This window comes from Loxodonta africana, chromosome 3 (assembly GCF_030014295.1).
Source record: "Loxodonta africana isolate mLoxAfr1 chromosome 3, mLoxAfr1.hap2, whole genome shotgun sequence".
In the NCBI taxonomy this organism is placed as follows: domain Eukaryota; kingdom Metazoa; phylum Chordata; class Mammalia; order Proboscidea; family Elephantidae; genus Loxodonta; species Loxodonta africana.
The window spans coordinates 108911074-108930247 of record NC_087344.1 but is presented as its reverse complement, the minus strand read 5'-3'; the positions used below and the strand labels follow the sequence as shown (position 1 = coordinate 108930247).

The 19174-nt window shown below is 39.2% G+C and overlaps 1 pseudogene; it reads left to right on the top strand.

The window, feature by feature from the left end:
- Positions 1-18099: 18099 nt before the first annotated feature.
- On the top strand, positions 18100-18933 carry LOC100677558 (large ribosomal subunit protein uL16-like; annotated as a pseudogene).
- The last annotated feature ends 241 nt before the right edge of the window (positions 18934-19174 follow it).

Below are 19174 nucleotides of genomic sequence, written 5' to 3'. Positions count from 1 at the left end.
CTTCTCATGACTGCTTTGGCTTCATTCTCACCTGGACAACTGTAGCAGCCTCCTGCCCAGTCTCCTTGCCTCCCCTCTCAACTCCTATCCACAGATGCTAAAATGAGCTTTCTAAAACATAAATCTGCCCATACCACTCCACAGCTTAAAACTTTTCTACAGTTCTCCCTTTCTGGATAAATTTCAAAAAAAGTTTTAGATGGTTTTAGCGTGACCTTATTTTGCCTGTGCCCACTCTGTGACCTCTATCTTTCCCCTTCATACCAGCATTTTAGATCTGCAGCTCCCCTGCTCTCTGCTCTTGCTATTCCCTCTGTGGGCACACCCTTCTTCATTTTCTGCCTTTCAAAATGGAACCAGGCTCAGTTACTATATCCCTTTTCAGGGTATCCTTGTAGAATTAGAATTTTTCTCCCGAAACCCTGCTGGCATAGTGGTTAAGAGCTGTAGCTGCTAACCAAAATGTCGGTGGTTTGAATCTACCAGGAGCTCCTTGGAAAACCTGTGGGGCAGTTGTGCTCTGTCCTATAGGGTCACTATGAGTTCGGATCAACTTGAAGGCAGAGGGTTTGGTTTTGGTTTTATCCTCGTAGTATCTAATTTAAATTTCTCCTATAACATCTAAAATAATTCTTTACATGACTATTTGTTTATATATCTGTCATTCTACTGGAGAGGAAACAACAACTATGTGCAGATCACAACTCCTAAAAAAAATGTAGCCCTCCAAAGATTAGGCCAAAGGACTAATGGACCACAACTATGACAGCCTCCATCAGACTGAGTCCAACACAACCCACAACCAGATGGTGCCTGACTACCACTGCCAACTGCTCTGACAGTCACTCCTGAGGTTCACCATTCAGCCAAAGATTAGACAGGTCCATAAAACAAATGATAATACATGTAGCTCAACCATTTGAGACTAAATGGGCTCACCAGCCCAGGGGCAAGGACTAGAAGGCAGGAGGGGACAGGAAAGCTGGACGAATGGAAATGGGGAGCCCAAGGTCGAGACAGGGAGAGTGTTGACACATCGCAGAGCTGGCAACCAATGTCACAAAACAATAAGTGTATTAATTGCTTAATGAGAAATTAATTTGCTCTGTAAACCTTCGTCTAAAGCAAAAAAAAAAAAAAAAAAATCACCAGAGTGGGTGTGGGGGGTTGGTGGGACTGTGTTTTTAATACCTGGATGATTTAGGGCTTTCTTGTGCCTTTGGATTCATAAATGTTTATTTGATTTATTAAAATCTAAAGTAAAAAAAAAAAAAATCTAGCCCTCCTCTGAAATACCAAGACCTGGTGAGGATCTTTGCTAAGTTTTGAACGTGCTCAATTTTGCCTTCATTCGTTCAGCAAATATTTAATTAGTTCCTGCATGAGCTACATACTAATTAAACAGTTAGTATTTCAGAGTGAATAGCATAGATATGGTTCCATGCCAAATGAAACTCATAGACTGGTAGGGGAAACAGACAAGAAACAATTATACCAATAATTGTTTAATTAAAATTTCAATAAATGTCATAAGGGAAATGTAGAGGGCACTATGAGAAGGGATACAGAAAATGTCATGGAAATTGCCCCTGAGGACAGCACTTGAGCAATGCTTGAGGGATGAGCAGGGAAGACTGAGGTATAGAATGGAGGAAGGGCACTCAGCAGAGGAACAGCTCGTGTAGATGCTCTGAGCTGGGAAGGTGCGTAGCACATTTAAGGACCAAAACCAAAACCAAACCCACTGCCGTTGAGCCGATTCCGACTCATAGCAACCCTATACGACAGGGTAGAACTGCCCCATAGGGTTTCCAAGGAGTGCCTGGTGGATTTGAACTGCCAACCTTTTGATTAGGAGCTGTAGCTCTTAAGCACTGTGCCACCAGGGTAGGGACAGAGAAGGATGGTATGCCTGCAGCATTGATGAGCGATAGGAGAATGAGAGAAGAGGTTGGAGGAAATGCTATAACCACCTCAAGCAGAGCTCCATAGACCATGAGAAGGATTTAAGTGTTGCTCTACGCATTGGAAAAACTTTTGAAAAAACCAAACCAAACCCATTGCCATCGAGTTGAGTCCCACTCAGGAGAGCTGTAAATAAAGGAGTAAAATCAAAAGATTTGCATTTTTAAAGATCAATCCAGCTGCTATTTAGAGAACAGGATGGTGAGGACAAGAGGCTCAGCGGTAGCTGAGTAAGTAGTAAGGCAAATGGAAGTTACTGCAGTCCAGGCAAGAGATGACAGTAACTTAACAAGTATGGCAGCATTGGTGTTACAGCATTTTAAGGGTAAAAATCAACTGGTCTTAATGTTCAACTGGATATGAGGGTGGGGTGAGAGGAAAGAGAACTGTCAAATGGAGAGTGGTACCATTTCTCTGACAAAGAACGTGGAACAATACATGGATTTAGGCAGATGGGTGTGTAAAGCTCAAGGTACCTGTAAAATATCAAAGTCATGAGGAGGAAGCTTTGTATATATGTGAATATATAAACTCAGTGCTCAAAATGCTTTCTGTTCAGTCTGTTCATGATTTTTGATAAGAGAAAGCATTCATAAACATAAAAAAGTGACCAGAGACATTGACAACATAATTAAAATATAAATTACAAACTGGGAGTAAAGATTTGCAAAACATAAAGAAAAGACAAAGAAAGGGTGTCCAGAATAGGTAAAAGAATTCCTCCAAATTAACAACAACAACAAAAAAAAGATCTACAATGCAATGAAAAATGTGTAAAAGATGTGAGTATACAATTCATAGAAAAGGGAATACAAATGACCAATAAACATATGAAAAGATGGAGAATCCAAGTTTTAAAAAGCCCATGAGATACCATGTTCTCACGAATCAGACTGGCAAAATTATTTAAAGGTGGATATTAGCAGGTGTAAGCAATGAAATCAGGAAAAGGGTATTCTAAAACACTACTGGGCGGAAGGTTAGTAGGTATGACACTTTTGAAGATACTTTAGCATTATTTACTAAAGTTATGGTGCATATACCCTCTGATCAACAGCTCCTCTTTTCAGTCTTACCTAGACAAACATTCACGCATGTGCCCAAGGAGGTCTGTACCACTATGTCCATTGCTGCGTTGTTCGTAATACTGAAGAGTGGGAAACAAAATATAAGCCCACCCTTCTCTATTCCGTGGATTAATGTGCGGAGCCACAATGGGGAAAGATCTCCAACCCTGCAACAATATTGAGTGAATAAAATAAGTTGTGCACCAAATCCCTAACTGTGGCTACTTTGGTGAAAAACTGAAGATGTGAATGCAGGTCAAAGGCGGCTTTTGTCTTTTTTTGTTTTATTGTATTTAAGTGAGAATGTACTCATGTTATTTGTAAAATAAAATTAACTTTTTAATGATTAAAAAAATCTGAGATGGTGTTATTATTATATGTATATAAGGAGCCTTGGTGGTGCAGTGGTTAAGACGCTCAACTGCTGACCGAAAAGTCAATGGTTGAAGCTACCAATGGTTCCCGGAGAGAAAGATGTGGCAGTCACCATTTGAAAAGATTTACAGCCTTGAAAACCCTATGGGGTTGCTATGAGTAGGAAATCTATTCGATAGCAATAGGTTTTGTTTTTTGGTATATATATATATATATATATATATATATATATATATGTACACATATGCGAGTGTATGAGATTACTTAGGAATACAGCATGGAATAAGAAGAGGCCTAGAATAAAGACCTAATGGACTCTAACATCTGAAGATCGTATAAAAGAGGAAGAACTTCGAAGACTGTGAAAAAGCAAACAGACGAAAAAGAAGTAAAACACAAAGAACATGTTCTCACAGAAGTAAAAAGAATTAAGCAGGAAATAATGACCAAAAATAGAAATGGCTACCACCCATGGAGCAGCTGCCATGTGCTAGACACTATTAGGCTTTTTGCACGTACTAATTTATTTAATTCTGACAACAAACCTAAGCAGTAAATGCTCAGTTAAGACATAAAATAGGGGCGGAGCCAAGATGGCGGACTAGGCAGACGTTACCTCGGATCCCTCTTACAACAAAGACACGGAAAAACAAGTGAATCGATCACATACATAACAATCTACGAACCCTGAACAACAAACACAGATTTAGAGACGGAGAACGAACTAATACGGGGAAGCAGCGATAGTTTCCAGAGCCTGGAGCCAGCGTACCAGTCAGGTACGGCACAAGCACAGAGACCTGCTCCACCCCCCTGAACTAACCCCGGGAGAGGGACCAGCCGGTTCCACGGGCGGCGTGGGACGCAGCCGGTAGGAGAAGTCCCCGGGAGGCAGTGACTGATCTTGGAGCAGAAAGAGCAGCATCCGAGCCGGAGAACCGTCCCGCAGGGATTTGGACTGCACGCAGGTACGCCATAAACACGGAGAGTTGCTCCACCCCCTGAACTAACCCCGGGAAGGGGACCAGCCGGGTCGCGCGGGCGGCGTGGGACGCAGCCGGTAGGAGAAGTCCCCGGGAGGCAGCGACTGGTATTGGAGTGGGGAGAACAGCGTTCCAGCCGGGACACTCGGTCGCGGCACAAGCACGGGGAGCTACTCCACCCATCTGAACTAACCCCGGGAGGGGGCCCACCTGGTTCACGGGGGTGGCACGGCCACACGGCTGGAGAGACGAGAAGTCCCCGGGAGGCAGCGACTGATTTTGGAGTTGAGAGTGCACCGTCCCAGTAGGGGAGCCTTGACGCTGGGCGTGGGGCTGGAAGCGGAGGATCTGACCGTGACTCCAGCGGGCCAGACCCCCTGGGGGCAATCTCCACACAGCCAGCACACATAGGCGACGCGCCCACGGGAATCTCAGATATAACAGTCATTCCAAGCAAGACAAGCAACTCTGGCTATATTCTGAGGTGCTACTCTCCTATCTCTCTGTTCCCTCCCCCACCCTCCCCAGGCGGCTTCATTAACATCTGAATAGCCTGAGCCAGAGGGAGAACTCTGATAGGGATCTGACTGCAGTTTTTTTTTAGCGGATTTTCTGGAAAAACTAGTTTCCCAGTGATGGCTCGGAGACAACAATCCATATCAAACCACTTAAAGAAGCAGACCGTGACAGCTTCTCCAACCCCCCAAACAAAAGAATCAAAATCTTTCCCAAATGAAGATACAATTTTGGAATTATCAGATACAGAATATAAAAAACTAATTTACAGAATGCTTAATGATATCACAAATGAAATTAGGATATCTGCAGAAAAAGCCAAGGAACACACTGATAAAACTGTTGAAGAACTCAAAAAGATTATTCAAGAACATACTGGAAAAATTAATAAGTTGCAAGAATCCATAGAGAGACAACATGTAGAAATCCAAAAGATTAACAATAAAATAACAGAATTAGACAACACACTAGGAAGTCAGAGGAGCAGACTCGAGCAATTAGAATGCAGACTGGGACATCTGGAGGACCAGGGAATCAACACCAACATAGCTGAAAAAAAATCAGATAAAAGAATTAAAAAAAATGAAGAAACCCTAAGAATTATGTGGGACTCTATCAAGAAGGATAACCTGCGGGTGATTGGAGTCCCAGAACAGGGAGGGGGGACAGAAAACACAGAGAAAATAGTTGAAGAACTCCTGACACAAAACTTCCCTGACATCATGAAAGACGAAAGGATATCTATCCAAGATGCTCATCGAACCCCATTTAAGATTGATACAAAAAGAAAAACACCAAGACATATTATCATCAAACTCACCAAAACCAAAGATAAACAGAAAATTTTAAAAGCAGCCAGGGAGAAAAGAAAGGTTTCCTTCAAGGGAGAATCAATAAGAATATGTTCTGACTACTCAGCAGAAACCATGCAGGCAAGAAGGGAATGGGACGACATATACAGAACACTGAAGGAGAAAAACTGCCAACCAAGGATCATATATCCAGCAAAACTCTCTCTGAAATATGAAGGCGAAATTAAGATATTTACAGACAAACACAAGTTTAGAGAATTTGCAAAAACCAAACCAAAGCTACAAGAAATACTAAAGGATATTGTTTGGTCACAGAACCAATAATATCAGATATCAGCACAACACAAGGTCACAAAACAGAACGTCCTGATATCAACTCAAATAGGGAAATCACAAAAACAAACAAATTAAGATTAATTAAAAAAAAAAAATACACATAACAGGGAATCATGGAAGTCAATAGGTAAAAGATCACAATAATCAAAAAGAGGGACTAAATACAGGAGGCATTGAACTGCCATATGGAGAGTGATACAAGGCGATATAGGACAATACAAGTTAGGTTTTTACTTAGTAAAATAGGGGTATATAATGAGGTAACCACAAAAAGGTATAACAACTCTATAACTCAAGATAAAAGCCAAGAAAAACGTAACGACTCAACTAACATAAAGTCAAACACTATGAAAATGAGGATCTCACAATTTACTAAGAAAACCGCCTCAGCACAAAAAAGTATGTGGAAAAATGAAATTGTCAACAACACACATAAAAAGGCATCAAAATGACAGCACTAAAAACTTATTTATCTATAATTACCCTGAATGTAAATGGACTAAATGCACCAATAAAGAGACAGAGAGTCACAGACTGGATAAAGAAACACGATCCATCTATATGCTGCCTACAAGAGACACACCTTAGACTTAGAGACACAAACAAACTAAAACTCAAAGGATGGAAAAAAGTATATCAAGCAAACAATAAGCAAAAAAGAAGAGGAGTAGCAATATTAATTTCTGACAAAATAGACTTTAGACTTAAAGCCACCACAAAGGATAAAGAAGGACACTATATAATGATAAAAGGGACAATTGATCAGGAAGACATAACCATATTAAATATTTACGCACCCAATGACAGGGCTGCAAGATACATAAATCAAATTTTAACAGAACTGAAAAGCAAGATAGATACCTCCACAATTATAGTAGGAGACTTCAACACACCACTTTCGGAGAAGGACAGGACATCCAGTAAAAAGCTCAACAGAGACACGGAAGATCTAATTACAACAATCAACCAACTTGACCTCATTGACTTATACAGAACTCTCCACCCAACTGCTGCAAAATATACTTTTTTTTCCAGCGCACATGGAACATTCTCTAGAATAGACCACATATTAGGTCATAAAACAAACCTTTGCAGAGTCCAAAACATCGAAATATTACAAAGCATCTTCTCAGACCACAAGGCAATAAAACTAGAGATCAATAACAGAAAAACGAGGGAAAAGAAATCAAATACTTGGAAAATGAACAATACCCTCCTGAAAAAAGACTGGGTTATAGAAGACATCAAGGAGGGAATAAGGAAATTCATAGAAAGCAACGAGAATGAAAATACTTCCTATCAAAACCTCTGGGACACAGCAAAAGCAGTGCTCAGAGGCCAATTTATATCAATAAATGCACACATACAAAAAGAAGAAAGAGCCAAAATCAGAGAACTGTCCCTACAACTTGAACAAATAGAAAGTGAGCAACAAAAGAATCCATCAGGCACCAGAAGAAAACAAATAATAAAAATTAGAGCTGAACTAAATGAATTAGAGAACAGAAAAACAATCGAAAGAATTAACAAAGCCAAAAGCTGGTTCTTTGAAAAAATTAACAAAATTGATAAACCATTGGCTAGACTGACTAAAGAAATACAGGAAAGGAAACAAATAACCCGAATAAGAAATGAGAAGGACCACATCACAACAGAACCAAATGAAATTAAAAGAATCATTTCAGATTATTATGAAAAATTGTACTCTAACAAATTTGAAAACCTAGAAGAAATGGATGAATTCCTGGAAAAACACTACCTACCTAAACTAACACATTCAGAAGTAGAACAACTAAATAGACCCATAACAAAAAAAGAGATTGAAACGGTAATCAAAAAACTCCCAACAAAAAAAAGTCCTGGCCCGGACGGCTTCACTGCAGAGTTCTACCAAATTTTCAGAGAAGAGTTAACACCACTACTACTAAAGGTATTCCAAAGCATAGAAAATGACGGAATACTACCCAACTCATTCTATGAAGCCACCATCTCCCTGATACCAAAACCAGGTAAAGACATTACAAAAAAAGAAAATTATAGACCTATATCCCTCATGAACATTGATGCAAAAATCCTCAACAAAATTCTAGCCAATAGAATCCAACGACACATCAAAAAAATAATTCACCCTGATCAAGTGGGATTTATACCAGGTATGCAAGGCTGGTTTAATATCAGAAAAACCATTAAGGTAATCCATCACATAAATAAATCAAAAGACAAAAACCACATGATCTTATCAATTGATGCAGAAAAGGCATTTGACAAAGTCCAACACCCATTCATGATAAAAACTCTCACCAAAATAGGAATTGAAGGAAAATTCCTCAACATAATAAAGGGCATCTATGCAAAGCCAACAGCCAATATCACTCTAAATGGAGAGAACCTGAAAGCATTTCCCTTGAGAACGGGAACCAGACAAGGATGCCCTTTATCACCGCTCTTATTCAACATCGTGTTGGAAGTCTTAGCCAGGGCAATCAGGCTAGACAAAGAAATAAAAGGTATCCGGATTGGCAAGGAAGAAGTAAAGTTATCACTATTTGCAGATGACATGATTATATACACAGAAAACCCTAAGGAATCCTCCAGAAAACTACTGAAACTAATAGAAGAGTTTGGCAGAGTCTCAGGTTATAAAATAAACATACAAAAATCACTTGGATTCCTCTACATCAACAAAAAGAACACCGAAGAGGAAATTACCAAATCAATACCATTCACAATAGCCCCCAAGAAGATAAGATACTTAGGAATAAATCTTACCAAGGATGTAAAAGACCTATACAAAGAAAACTACAAAGCTCTACTACAAGGAATTCAAAAGGACATACTTAAGTGGAAAAACATACCTTGCTCATGGATAGGAAGACTTAACATAGTAAAAATGTCTATTCTACCAAAAGCCATCTATACATTTAACGCACTTCCGATCCAAATTCCAATGTCATATTTTAAGGGGATAGAGAAACAAATCACCAATTTCATATGGAACGGAAAGAAGCCCCGGATAAGCAAAGCACTACTGAAAAAGAAGAAGAAAGTGGGAGGCCTCACCTTACCTGACTTCAGAACCTATTATACAGCCACAGTAGTCAAAACAGCCTGGTATTGGTACAACAACAGACACATAGACCAATGGAACAGAATTGAGAACCCAGACATAGATCCATCCACGTATGAGCAGCTGATATTTGACAAAGGACCAGTGTCAATTAACTGGGGAAAAGATAGCCTTTTTAACAAATGGTGCTGGCATAACTGGATATCCATTTGCAAAAAAATGAAACAGGACCCATACCTCACACCATGCACAAAAACTAACTCCAAGTGGATCAAAGACCTAAACATAAAGACTAAAACGATAAAGATCATGGAAGAAAAAATTGGGACAACCCTAGGAGCCCTAATACAAGGTATAAACAGAATACAAAACATTACCAAAAATGATGAAGAGAAACCCGATAACTGGGAGCTCCTAAAAATCAAACACCTATGCTCATCTAAAGACTTCACCAAAAGAGTAAAAAGACCACCTACAGATTGGGAAAGAATTTTCAGCTATGACATCTCCGACCAGCGCCTGATCTCTAAAATCTACATGATTCTGGCAAAACTCAACCACAAAAAGACAAACAACCCAATCAAGAAGTGGGCAAAGGATATGAACACACATTTCTCTAAAGAAGATATTCAGGCAGCCAACAGATACATGAGAAAATGCTCTCGATCATTAGCCATTAGAGAAATGCAAATTAAAACTACGATGAGATTCCATCTCACACCAGCAAGGCTGGCATTAATCCAAAAAACACAAAACAATAAATGTTGGAGAGGCTGAGGAGAGATTGGAACTCTCATACACTGCTGGTGGGAATGTAAAATGGTACAACCACTTTGGAAATCTATCTGGCGTTATCTTAAACAGTTAGAAATAGAACTACCATACAACCCAGAAATCCCACTCCTAGGAATATACCCTAGAGATACAAGAGCCTTCATACAAACAGATATATGCACACCCATGTTTATTGCAGCTCTGTTTACAATAGCAAAAAGTTGGAAGCAACCAAGGTGTCCATCAACGGATGAATGGGTAAATAAATTGTGGTATATTCACACAATGGAATACTACGCATCGATAAAGAACAGTGACGAATCTCTGAAACATTTCATAACATGGAGGAACCTGGAAGGCATTATGCTGAGCGAAATTAGTCAGAGGCAAAAGGACAAATATTGTATAAGACCACTATTATAAGATCTTGAGAAATAGTAAACCTGAGAAGAACACATACTTTTGTGGTTACGAGGGGGGGAGGGAGGGAGGGTGGGAGAGGGTTTTTTATTGATTAATCAGTAGATAAGAACTGCTTTAGGTGAAGGGAAAGACAACACTCAATACATGGAAGGTCAGCTCAATTGGACTGGACCAAAAGCAAAGAAGTTTCCGGGATAAAATGAATGCTTCAAAGGTCAGCGGAGCAAGCGCGGGGGTCTGGGGAACATGGTTTGCGGGGACTTCTAAATCAATTGGCAAAATAATTCTATTATGAAATCATTCTGCATCCCACTTTGAAATGTGGCGTCTGGGGTCTTAAATGCTAACAAGCAGCCATCTAAGATGCAGCAATTGGTCTCAACCCACCTGGAGCAAAGGAAAATGAAGAACACCAAGCCCACATGACAACTAAGAGCCCAAGAGACAGAAAGGGCCACATGAACCAGAGACCTGCATCATCCTGAGACCAGAAGAACTAGTTGGTGCCCGGCCACAATCGATGACTGCCCTGACAGGGAGCTCAGCAGAGGACCCCTGAGGGAGCAGGAGATCAGTGGGATGCAGACCCCAAATTCTCATAAGAAGACCAAACTTAATGGTCTGACTGAGACTGGAGGAATCCCGGCGGCCATGCTCCCCAGACCTTCAGTTGACACAGGACAGGAACCATCCCCGAAGACAACTCATCAGAAATGAAAGGGACTGGTCAGCGGGTGGGAGAGAGATGCTGATGAAGAGTGAGCTAATTATATCAGGTGGACACTTGAGATTGTGTTGGCAACTCTTGCCTGGAGGGGGGATGGGAGGATAGAGAGAGAGGGAAGCTGGCAAAATTGTCAAGAAAGGAGAGACTGAAAGGGCTGACTCAAGACGGGGAGAGTAAGTGGGAGTAGGGAGTGAGATGTATGTAAACTTATATGTGACAGACTGATTGGATTTGTAAACGTTCACTTGAAGCTTAATAAAAGTTATTATAAAAAAAAAAAAAAAGACATAAAATAGGCTGTTTATCTACAGGGGTTAAAAAAAAAAAAAAAAGCTGCTAATTTGAGGTTGACATTATTATGGTTGTCTGAAGACGGTTGCCTGCACTGTTACTTTGTCAACTCTTCTTACACAACACTCATGTATTCAAGGGCTAAATGTTGAGTTTACAGATAATAAGAGCATCATGTTTCTCTGGCTCCTTCTCTTAGCTCCTCCCTTTTAATGTTTCTCTTTGCTGGCTGTGGATCCAAAAAAAAAACCAAACTCATTGCCAATAAGTTGAGTCTGGCTCACACTGACCCTATAGGAAAGAGTAGAATTGTCCCATAGGGTTTCCAAGGAGTAGCTGGTGGATTAGAACTGACAACATTTTGGTTAGCAGCCAAGCTCTTAACCACTGTGCCACCAGAGCTTAAGTACAAAAAAAGAAGATAAACTTTATCAGTCAATATCATTACTTATTCCCCTAAAATGTTCAAACAATAAGATATCCTAGAATAACTTGATCCAAAATCATCATTTTATAGATGAGGAAATAGAGCTCTAAAAAGATGGTGTCCTCTGCATGACCTATTGATGACAGGGCCAGGCCCAGGCACCAGGTCTTTAGACCCCTAGACTGGCACTATCACCTTCTGTCACCTCTGTGAGGTTTCTCAGTTACAGTTACTCCTGGGCCCCAAGAGATGCAGACACAGTTCCAACAAAATGTAGTTTGGCAAAGAATATCCAAACTAATGGCTAAAATTAAGTATTTACATACTATATTAATTTCTTAAAAAAAAAAAAACAAATTTCTTAGCTAATGATTTTTTTCTGTCACCTAAACACTTTTTAGGGGGAGATGAATTGGGTATCTCTCCAACGCCTTTTCAGACATTCGAGATCCCCAGGATAAATTCGATCCGCTTAAATTAAAAAAAAAAAAAAAAAAAAGCTTTTCCATATTGTAGTGTTAGTTACCTAAAAAAACAAATCCCGTTCATGATTATGTGCATACACAAAAACACTAAAAATAGATATTAATAATCTAGCAAGAAATGTGTTAAAGCTCCAGGAAAAAATGCTATAAAACTTTTTACTCCTGGTAATATAATAAAAATTTAATAAATCAAGAGACATGCCATGTATCTAGATGAAAATATTTAATATGTAAAGACGATGATTCTCCCTAAATTAACCTAGCCATTTAGCATAATTCTGATTAAATCAAGAAAGATTTTGATAAAGTGATTCTAATATTCATCTGAAAAAGTAAACAAGCAGGAAGAGCCAGAACATTGAAAAAGAAGGATAAGAAGGGCAGATAAACATTTTAATATGCCATGATTTATTCAATCTAAGATGTCACTGACTGGGACACAAAGGGTCAACAATTACTTTAAAGCAAAGATGAAAGAGGTAAGGGGACAGGGAAACTAGATGACTGGAAATGAAACATCCAGAACAGAGTTAATGAGAATGTTGATACAACGCAAAAAATGTAACCAATGTCACTGAACAATTTTGTGGAGTAATTGTTAAATGAGGACCTAATTTGCTGTATAAACTTTCACTGAAAACACAATAAAATATTATTTAAAAAAGTAAATAAAGCATACTATGAAGCTGTACTAATTTGAGCAACGTTTCAGGTAGATTATTGAATCAGAAATAGATCCATTCGTATGGACGCATTGAGTGTATGATGAAGGTGGTCTTTCAGATTAGTGGAGAAATGATGGTGTATTTAACAAATGGTACATGTATAGATAACTACTTCAAAAAGATCAAATTTGAAACTTCTTTTTATACAGAGAAATAAATTGCAAATGGGCTAAAAATAAAGATAAAAAATAAAATAGTAGAAATGCTAGAAGTAAATTTAGGTGAACCTTTTGATAATCTAAACTTGGTAATTTTGGAAGTACTTTGTTTACATCAAATGCTAAAACAATAAAGGAAAAGATTGATAGGTTTATTTTATAAAAATATAAAACTCCTATACGCTTTTTAAACCACTGTAATTAAAATTATAAGTGGAATGATAAATAGGGGAAAATATCTGCAGTAGATCATCTGCAAATTCAATAAGTAAAAGAATACACAAATAGGAAAAGATGGCCATATTTCACTGATTCTAGGATGCGCACTTGCTATGTTTTTACATCTCTAAAATCAGAATGGATCTTACAATTGATGGCAAGAAAGATGTATGTGATAGTTTAGCAGCAGAAGTGTTTATTTTTTTAATTCCTTGTTGGTACCTAAAATAATGGTGTGTTTTACAATCTGTGGCATTTCAGCGTCGATGACAGGCCGTAATTTACAAAAGAATGAATGCACACAGCCAGTAAACATATAAAATGTACCATACTAACTGTATGTAATTCAATTTGCAAAATAAATAAATAAATAAAAATTGACGTTATTCTTTTTGACGTATCAGATTGAGAAACATAATTTTCTTACGATAATACCTGGTGTTGGACAGAGTGCCAAAAAACGGCTCATCTCGTACTATTAGTGAGAAAGCAGATTGGTATAAGCTTTTTGGAGAAAAAAATTGTCAAAATCTATCAAGAGTCTTAAAAATGAACATTACCTTTGGCCCAGGAACACCACATCTAAGAAATTAATCAGAAGACATGTTAATTTTTAGCCATTCAACCTTGTTTCCTCTTTATTTCATTTTCATTAGTTTTTCAAATTTCTTCTGTGAAGTGACCCTTTCTCCATTATCAGCCCGTATGATTTAGGTGAAGATGATACCTCTCCAGCTCCATTCAATGTTCTCCACCCTTCTGGTCATAGCAATTGATTAAAGGATGGGATCATGACCCAAAATAGTTCTTAGGGGTCAGGCGGGCCCAAAACTTTTGTTCAAATGTTAACAAAAAGAAACCGTCCCTCTTTCTGCTAGACTTGAATCCAGAAGGACTTGGTTTGGCATTGCTGGCTGCCATCTTGTTATCATGTGAAGTCTGAGAATGAAGCCAGTATGGAGAAGAGCAAGGCTGAGAAATAGGAAGTCAGTGGGCCCAGCTGGAAATAATTTCAGTACCTGGACCAAGCAGCCCCAGTTCTAGCCTTAGACGATACAGTTATGTGAGTTGATACTTTTATTTATTTATTTGTCTAACTATTTATTTACCTATCTCTTTTGCTGATGTCAATTTGAGTTGGATTTTCTGTCACTCACAATCAGAGCAGGGTCCTAACTGACATATATGCTAGGAATAGAATTAAGGACGTGAACAAATGTTCTGACTTAAGTAGAGACATTGCAGCATTGTTTATCATAGTGAAGAACTGGAAAATAACTAAAATATCCAACAACGGAGGATAAGTTAATAATATTTAACATATTTACAGAGCTGCTAACTATGTACCAAGCGTTATTCTAGGGCTCTCCACATGTATCAATTCATCTAATCCTCCCAAGAACTCTATGTCATAGGTCATATTATTATTTCTATTTTTTGTAGGTGAAAAAACTAGGCACAGAGAGATGAACTAATTTTCTCAAGGTCATTAAGTTAATAAGTGGTCAAGGTGAATTTGAATCCAGGCAGTCTGACTCCAGAAATTATGCTCTCAAACATTAAGTTATACTAGTATTAAATAAATTACTGTATATCCACACAGCAAAATATGTATCAAACTATTTTTTTATTGAAAATATAGTTATTGATATCAAATATATTCACAATATAGTGTAACAGGAAAAAGCCAGGTTATAAATGACCATGTATAGATATGATAGTATATGTGACCATGTTTCTCTTTTTGCCTATCTACATTTTCTTCTTTTTTCTTAGAAAGCATGTGTTTCTCGTGCAGTAAATACATATCCACCTAGACAGTTAGTGGTCACCATGTCAGTTCTCACTCACGGCCCTCCACGTGTGTCAGAGTAGAACTGTGCTCCAAAGGGTTTCAATGGCTTATTTTTGGGAAGTAGATTGCCAGGCCTTTCTTCTGAGGCACCTCTGGAATACTCAACCCTCCACCGTTTCTGTTAACAGACAGGCATGTCAACCATTTGCCTCACCCAGGAACTTCTAGTAAAAACATAATAGTAAGAAATCATTCTACTTTTTTTTTTTTTTTTAACTTGAGTTGTTGCTGATTGGAGCAATTATTATCTTGGATAAATGTCATCAAAGTACGTAGGTCCTAAGCTGAACATCAACAATTTTATATGTTTCAATGTCACAGCTAACTTTCTTTGGCCACTGGAGACAAAGCTTCCTTCATTTGGAGACAGTTTCCTTGTTTCTTAGCTTTCATTGCCTTTCCACTCCGCACTTTATCTCTGCTTCCAAAAGGTAATTTACAACAACCTCACATTCACGAAGCTCCTATTTAAAAGTGTTGTATTGATTGCTTGTGTGCTTTATATTCCCAACTTAACTCGCCCTGCTGTTAAAGGTGTAGGCTGTACATTTCTCACTGCATTGTGCTGCCTCATAAAGCTAGAGGTCAAACAGTAGATTAACTGCCTACTTTCCCAGGGATTGAAACTCACACACATACATACGAATGTATGCGTACACACAGAGAGAGCAATCCTTTTTCTGGCCTCCTCTAACCAGTTCTGCTCTAGAAGTCTGCCCCATTGTAGATTTCATCACGCAAGCTTCCTCGCCCTCTAGCTTCTGGTAGGTCTAGCCAACGGAAGGTATCCCAGGAGACTGGAAGTTGAGGAGTGAGAGGTCACCCACTCTTCCCTCACTTCCAGAGCTTGGGCCATGGATTCTGGTGGTGGCTGCGTCCCTCCAGACCACAAGTTCCTATTAGACAACCCTCCGCCGAGGCCCCAGCTCTCACTGGGTCCTATAACACTCTTGCATCTTCTTGCTTCAGGGGCCTAAGCATGGTAACATCTTCCTACTACCACTAGACTCCTACCTACTTCCTACTACCGCTCCAACATCCCTTGTGAGTTAACCCTGCTTACTCTATAAGTAGTCCCTTAATTAAAATCTCTTGAACCCTCTGAGTTCCATTCTGTCTTCTGCCAGGACCCTGACTTGGGGTCAGAGAAATAATTTGTGAGGCCCAGTGCCAAATAAAAATGTGGGGCCTTTGTTCAAAAAGCAGGAAAAGAGTGCCTTTAAAGATACTAAGTATAAAACTTTGCCCTTTCAAAATATTTTATTAATTATAAAACGTGATAGGGGTAGTAGTGGTACCTAAGTAGCAATACAAACTTACAAATTGCGTTAATAATATTTTTGCTCTCATAACTTTATATAAAGCAATAAATAATAATACTTTATAATGTGACATCTTGATTGATCATCAGATTTTTCTAGCAAATTAGTTTATTAGGACATCAAAATTCATACTTTAGCAACTTCATTTTCAATCAATATAATTGAAGTGATATAAATCATTCTTGGGAAATGCAAGACTGTAAATAATATTTGATTATTTTTAATTTTGAGAAGGATCTTTCTGCTGATAAAGCTGTACTGGAGTTGTTAGGAGTATTTTATAAGACCACAATTACCATAGCTCCCACCAGACTGAGTCCAGCACAACTAGATGGCACCCAGCTGCCACAAACAACTTTTCTGACAGAGATCATAATAGAGGGTCCCAGACAGAGCTGGAGAAAAATGTAGAACAAAATTCTAACTCACAAAAAAAGAACAGACTTACTGCTCTGACAGACAGAAGAAACGTGGACATGCTTATAGCTCAGTAATGAAGTCACTCCTGAGGTTCACCCTTTAACCAATGATTAGACAGGCCCATAAAACAAAACAAGACTAAATGGGAACAGGAGCCCAGGGGCAAGGACGAGAAGGCAGGAGGGGACAGGAAAGCTAGTAATGGGGAACCCAAGATGGAGAACGGTAGAGTGTTGACATATCTTGAAGTTGGCAACCAATGTCACAAAACAATGTGTGTATTAATTGTTTAATGAGAAATAAATTTGTTCTGAACACCTTCATCTACAAAAAAAAAAAAGAAATGTTCATTACCATTTTTGAGATCAACTAATTGACAAAGTCGGAAATTTAAACTTCAGATTGTCTGATGTAACTTGCGTGCCTCCCTCATATACATTATTTTGATTTTATAAAAAACAAAACAAAACCTGTTGCCATTGAGTCAATCCCAACTCACACTGACCCTATAGCACAGCATAGAACTTCCCCATAGGGTTTCCAAGACTGTAATCCTTACAGAAGCAGACTGCTACATCTTTCTCCCTTGAAACAGCTAATGGGTTCAAACCACTGACCTTTTGGTTAGCAGCCAAGCATTTAACCACTGTGCCACCAGGGCTCCTCCATACACTGCTAGTGGAAATGTAAAACATTGCAGCTGCTTTAGAAAATAGCCTGGGTATTCCTCAGAAAGTTAAGCATAGATCTGATGCACTGAACACTAATGACCGAAGATCAGACGAGTTGTGAGATGACATCAAGGACATCATACATGGAGAAAGCAAAAGATCATTAAAATGACAGGAAAGAAAGAAAAGACAAAACGGATGTCAGAAGAGACTGAAAAACTTGCTCTTAAACGTAGAGTAGCTAATACAAATGGAAGAAGTGATGAAGAGCTGAACAGAAGATTTCAAAGGGCAGCTTGAGAAAACAAAGTAAAGTATTATAACGACATGTCCAAAGACCTGGAGTTAGGAAACCAAAGGGAAGAACATGCTTGGCATTTCTCAAGCTGAAAGAACTGAGGAAAAAGTTCAACCCTAGAATTGTAATACTGAAGAATTCTATGGGCAAAATATTGAACGATGCAGGAAACATCAAAAGAGGATGGAAGGGCTGTTTTCCTTCAGCGAGCTACAAAGATCTTGGCGTTACCACGGGCCACCGCAGGTCCAGTGTTACCAGTATTGTAAGAACAGCCCCTAAACAAAGTCCTGCTTCTGCCAAGGTGTCCATAATGCCAAGATCTGCATCTTTGACCTGTCCAAAGAGGACAAAAGTGGATGAGTTCCCACTCTGTAGCCACATAGTGTCAGATAAATATGGGCAGCTCTCCCTCAGAAGCCCTGGAGGCTGCCCGTATTTGTGCCAAAAATACATGATGAAAAGTTCGTGGCAAAGATGGCTTTCACATCCAAGTTCAGCTCCATCCCTTCTACGTCAACTGCACCAACAAGACGTTGTCCTACCCTGGGGCTGACAGGCTCCAGAAAAGTATGCGAAGTGCCTTTGGAAAACCCAAGGGTATTGTGGCCAGGGTCCACATCGGCCAAATCATCATGTCTATCTGCACCAAGCTTCAAAACAAGGAGCATGTGACTGAGGTCCTACACAGGGCCAAGTTTAAGTTCCCTGGGCACCAGAAGATCCACATCTCCAAGAAGTGGGGCTTTATGAAGTTTAATGCTGATGAGTTTGAAGACGTGGTGGCTGAAAAGCACCTCATCCCAGAGGGTTGCAGAGTCAAATACATCCCCAACTGTGGCCCTGGGACAAATGGCAGGCCTGGCATTCATGAGGGCCTTTGTATCGCCACCCCACCTGCCCTGTGCCCACCAATAAATTGACCTTCCTGTTTCTGTGTTGTCCACCAATAAATTGAAAAAGAAGAAGAAGATGGAAGGAACACAGAGTCATTGTACCAAAAAGATTTGGTCAATGTTCAACCATTTCAGGAGGTAGCATATGATCAACAACTGATGGTATTGAAGGAAGAAGTCCAAGGTGCACTGAAGGTATTGGAAAAAAAACAAGAGTTACCATATGACCCAGTAATTCCACTCCCAGATATATACCCAAGAGAAATGAAAGCATATGTCTACCCAAAAATTTGTACATAATGTTCATAACAGCATAATAGCCAAAAAGTGTAAATAACCCAAATGTCCGTGCGTTGATGATA